Source organism: Brassica napus, chromosome C1 (assembly GCF_020379485.1).
Source record: "Brassica napus cultivar Da-Ae chromosome C1, Da-Ae, whole genome shotgun sequence".
NCBI classification, from domain to species: Eukaryota; Viridiplantae; Streptophyta; class Magnoliopsida; order Brassicales; family Brassicaceae; genus Brassica; species Brassica napus.
The window spans coordinates 43149831-43155875 of record NC_063444.1 but is presented as its reverse complement, the minus strand read 5'-3'; the positions used below and the strand labels follow the sequence as shown (position 1 = coordinate 43155875).

The following is a 6045-nucleotide window of genomic DNA, read 5'->3' as shown; positions in this document are numbered from 1 at the left end:
AACAACAAAAACGTCCATCACGGGGAAGAAGAGACCCAGGGAGCGCATAACTACCCCATCAACTCCGGATCGGAGCAAGGCCGGACGACGGGCAATACATGGACCCGGAATCCAAATTACGATGAGAACGCCTTCTGCGACTTCCACCAGGCCCGCGGCCACTCGACCGTAAATTGCAAAGTTCTCGTCTCTAGGTTGGCCGCAAAGCTACTCGCGGGAGAAATCGCCGAAGTGTCTAGCGTAAAATATCTCTTCCGCGATTCAGACCGCCCTCCAAGAAACGATAGGCCCCCTCAAACAGCGAGCTCTCTCCAAGGGAACCAATCGGGAGAAAAGTGCGGAAGGAGGCAGGACGAGAAGGGCAATGACAATGGTCGCCGCAAAGTCAATATGATCATCGGAGGATCGCAATACTGCAGCGATACTGTCTCTGCCATCAAAGCTTATCAGTGCAAGGCCGAGACAAGCGTAAATTCGCTAACCTAGTCTGCGCCTAGTGACTTCCCGAAAGGAGCGATCACTTTCGATGAAGAAGAGGCTGGCGGGATCGACCAGCCCCACTGCGATCCGCTCGTGATCGATCTCGTGATAAGAGATCTCGAGGTCGCAAGGGTTCTCATCGACACAGCTGGTAGCACGGTCAATGTCATCTTCCGTGACAGTCTCAAGAGGATGAACGTCGAGCTAGGAGAAGTCGTACCATCGCCCAAACCGCTAACCAGTTTCGAGGACACAACGTCAATGACTCTCGGATCGATCAAAATTCCCGTTGCTACGAAAGAAGTCACGAAGATTGTCGACTTCGCGGTCGTCGACCACCCGGCCATTCACAACGTCATCATGGGCACGCCTTGGCTAAACCCCATGAAGGCAGTCCCGTCGACTTATCACTTAGGCCTCAAATTCCCGACTAATAATGGAATTGCCGCAATCTGGGGATGCCAGACACAGTCAAGACATTGCTTCTTGGCCGAACACAAGCTAAGGCAAATCACTACCACCGCGATGGTGAAACCCAAACGGGCGAAGCTAACTCAGGTACTAACTGAAAACGCTTCGGAAAAAAAGGGTCCAAAATCGTCGATTCAAGCAACGGCCAAGAAACATTAACCTATTCTACTGATATATAAACTTTAGTTTTAAAACAATATTTTAATATGTAATTATCATGATATTTAGAAAATTTTATTAATAAATAGATATTAACAATTGAAATTAACAATATCTACCGATTATATCAAACTTATTTTTATCTTATATTTAGCTTATGATTTTACTGACAAATATTATAGCCAGCTTCTCTGTATTAAAATTCAGTTTAGTTTATATATATTTTTTAAATTAAAAATATAATTGATTTATATAAATTTTATTTTAATGAAAATTTATCTAAAAATATTATTTTCTGTTTTTACTATTTATGTGTGTATTTTAAAGTTGTAGCCTTTGATATTATTAATTCTTAGTTATTTCTCTGTTTGCAATTATATACATATATATTATGTTTTTTAACATATTTATATTATTCGTAAATCATAATTTTTTTAATTTCAAATTTTTTTTATATGTCATGATTTATATAAACTGTTAATACCTGTTGTAACTATTTTTATCATTTATTTTACCTATCTTTTTAGGGCTTCCCCCATATTTTATTTGAATGTATCCAATCAAAGTTTTTATTCTCAACGCAACAATTTACATTATATGCATAATATTTAAGTTTGATTTGTATTTAGAAAGTTTTACAATTAATAAATGTGTGATTTTTGTGATAGTTTATTATTTGGATTTAAAATTTAATAACTGTAAATATTTTAGGGCCCTTTAGTTTATTTTAAATAATATTTATTAGATAATATACAAATTTTTTAAAAATGAGTTTTAACTAATATAAATAACATTTTATTTATTGAGATAATACGCAATGAATTATATGATTATAAAAGTTTCACTATTTTAAAATATAGTAATTATATCAAATATTAGATCCATCTAATACTCTAGATTCTCTATAATTGATTAGATTTTACTTTTTGTATGGAAAATATTAATTTTTGGTAAAATAAATAATTTTTATTTTAAAGTTTTACATGAAAATGTTTAAGATCTTTTGATAATTTTTATATATTTTGATAATTATTTTCTTAGTTGCTAGTTTCTACAAAATTTAGCAGATCTCTTAGATAATATATTCATTTGTAATCTTGAGATTTTATTTCCTAAATGTTAGAAGTTTTTTAATATTTTATTTTTATGTTTTTTCTACTAATTTTATTTTTATGTTTTTTTCAATTAATTTGTTTGGTGTGCTTCGTTAACCTCTTTATTTTTCCATCTATTTTATAAATATTTCTTTCTAAATATATTTTCGATAGAAATAATCATATATCTTATTTTGTCTTATCTCTTATATGAAATAAATAATTTTATAGGTGAATGGGATTAGAGATTTATGAAAATTAATTGTGTAATTTGATCTAATGACCATTGATTTAAACAATTTGTAGACTATCCACTTGTCAGATTTGGTTCACTATAGTCTAATTATTTAGTTTCTATAAAGCTTTTGACTGAAATTAACTAAAATAATTTGTGTCAAAGACATTAAATAATAACTAAAAGTTTAAGTTTTTTAATTAAATAAATTGCTTAAAAATATAGACAGCTCATATATATATATATATACTGTTTTTAACAATTCATGTTTACACAAGTAACTTGTTTTCAACATTTTAAATATTTTTTTGTAAACTTTTTGAAAGCCAAAGAATGAAGTGACACTATAGAAAGAAACAAACTGAAGTAACCAATACTTTAGATCTTTTTTTTTTAACTTCGGTAACCTATTATAGTTTTAGATGATTGTTATAGTCTATACCATTACTTTTGGATAAAAAATCTAGACTAAATTTTATGTTAATTTTCTTTTAACCTTAGCAACATTAATTTTATATTTTATTTGGATATATATGATTTTATATTTTTTGAGATATTTTAGGACATAATTTGTTTTAGGAATTTTTTTGACGTTAATATCTCAAAGAGTTATCGTATGCATCAATTTAATACATTTTTAATGAGCTACGTGATACTAACATTTTATTTTGTAAACCTTATATTTTGATAATATTAAATTATATAAATAATATTATATTAAAATACTATTAAATTATATAAATACTATTAGATCTTATATTTTGGAAACGTTATTTAAAATATAATGTTAAAATATTTGTAAACCTTATCTAAAAAAATACTTTAAATATTAAATATTTAATATATTTAAATATTTGGAAACCTTATTTCATTTTTAATTTAAATATTAAATATTAATATTTACTTTTTATTTTTTAATATTTAAAAATTTAATTTAATATTTAATTTAACTACTATTAGATATTAAATATTAGTATATTTTAATATTATAATAAATTTAATAGTTCAATATTAATACTAATATAGTATAATATTTTATATTTTAGTAATATATATACTAATGTAATATTTTATATTATATATATACTAATATATTTTATGATATTTTAATATATTTTATATATTTTAGTGTAATATATTTTATGATATTTTATTACATAGACTATTATCATAATATATTTTAATATTATCATAATCATATATATAATATTATTAGATATATAGTATTGATGATATTATCATTATATTGTAATATAATGATGTAAAATATTTTTTTTTTCAGTTATTTTTTGTTACTAACTTGTTAGATCCTTTAGTTTGCGATCTTTTTGATTAGGATTTGAATAAAGAAAATTTTACATTAACCACTATTTTACAATTTTTTGGTTTAAGATTTTTTAAAAGGATAATTACTATCAATTTTTTTTTTACAATTATCTTTTCTTTGTGATTTTTGGAAAGAACAATTAGGACTACATAAAGTATTGTACATATGCTTTAGAAAAGAAAATAAATAATTTTACAAATCTCTTTTGGTATAGGATTTTTTAAAACGAAGAATTCTTTAAAATAAAATAAAATTACTCTTACTTTTTTAAAATAGTTTTTATAAACTTATCTTTGTTTTTATTAACTTATATCTTATATATTTGATTATTATGAGATATTTTAACACATGTCACAATTTTAAATATGGTTGATTGTGCTTCAGTGTGTTTGATTTAAAATTTCAACTTTAATCCTATAAAGTTGATCTAGGAATATAATATTTATTGACAAAAAGAAGGAATATCATAATTATCATTGCTTGAATTTTTAACTGACGTTTGTAGACTTTGAGTTTTGACCATACCCTTAGAGAAGCTCCAATGCAAGTTTTATAGACAATATCTAAAACTTGAAAATGATAAAAATAAATGAAAAATAAATTTTTTACATGAAATAGATTAAATCGATCCTCTGCACAACCGCTGCTAGAACCGTATGAGAACGGAGAATCTTTGGAAAATGATACTTGTCTTATTTTAGTTGGCTAAATAAAATAATTCATTAAAAACAATTAAACCCAAGTTTAAAAGTTGAAATAATCATTTATATGTTATTAGTATTACTTTTACTTTTTCTTGTAAATCATAAAATAAAATTACCTATCCAACAAGATCCATTATGTATAGATTAAAATCAATATTAAGATTGCAAATTAATACAATTGAATTAAATTAAGTAACACTAAAAATGAAATACAAGAGATGAGATTGTTAAGGAGTATATCACCATTAGAGTTAGAAAAATCAGATTAGTTTCTTAATGTATTTTCTACTTGAGTCAACACTATTATATTAGTAAGATACTTGGTGAAAATCTCACCATTGAGGCTGCTCTTACCAAAACGGCTAAATGCTCATAAATCGATATATATATAACAACATTTAAACTATAGAATATTATAAGAAATCTAACAAAGAGAAACAAAAGCAAAAATGGATTCTCTAACACAACTCATAGTTATCTTCATGATGACTATGTTCATAAGTGCAACTATATCTCAAGCGACGACCGTGGTGATACATAATAATCTTGAAGGTGGTTTATCGCTAGGATACCATTGTAAATCAGGGGATGATGATCTTGGATACAAGAGTTTGGCACCAGGTGGATCAGGATCCTTTGACTTTAACCCTGATATATTTGGTCGTACGTTATTTTTTTGTAGCTTTAGTTGGAATAATGAGTCGCATTCTTTTGATATCTATAGCCAAAAGAGAGACAGAGAATTTGAAAAGTTTGGATGCACACAATGCGAATGGAGGATAAGCAAAAAGGGACCATGCAAACTTAACAAATACAATAAAATGTTTGATGTTTGTTATCCCTGGGATGCTTAACAAACCCATATAATATCAATATGTATAACTCTTACTATTGAAAACAGAATAATAATAATAATAATAAAATATATCTTTCAACTAATTTAATAAATATTATTTAAGCTAAATAACTGAAAAAAAAAATTGATCTTTGCTGGACATTGTTTGCCGAACTTCATTGTCTTGCATTTTACTTTTTTTTTTATAATCTGGATATCCGGCGAGTCTTCCCAACCGACTAATTTCCTAGGACCTGTCTACTGACACCAAACAGACCCGATCTTGCATTTTTAGTTTGGAGAAAGAGTCACATTATTTTGATAACTACAGAGTTTGGATGCACAAAATGAGAGTGGAGAAATACAGAAAATTGATCTTGCAAGATTTAGCATTTTTATCTTTGCTCTTCATGGAGTTATTGATGTTAGAAACATTTAACTCTATCTCTATCTCTACCTCTATCTCTATCTCTATCTCTATCTCTATCTCTCACTTTTCTTTTCTTTTTCCCTCTAAGATAATAAAATGACTAAACTAAAGTTGAATACATATATACGAAATACAGATGATACAATGCATAGGCCAAGACATCAAAAGCGAAAAAAATAGAGGAGGAAAAATAGTAAAATATCAGTAACGGACTTTTCCTTGTCAAAGAGAGCATAAGTCGGTCCACCATCCACCATCCACCATCCACCATCCACCATCCTTCTGGGAATCTTGTATGCGCCTTTGTTGC

General features: G+C 27.7%; 1 long non-coding RNA gene across 1 annotated transcript; it reads left to right on the top strand.

Annotated features, from left to right (window-relative positions):
- Positions 1-4954: 4954 nt before the first annotated feature.
- LOC125580895 lies at positions 4955-5406 on the top strand. Its single transcript, XR_007318611.1, has 2 exons — positions 4955-5091; positions 5195-5406. It is a non-coding gene; the product is annotated as an uncharacterized LOC125580895 (long non-coding RNA).
- Positions 5407-6045: the final 639 nt, after the last annotated feature.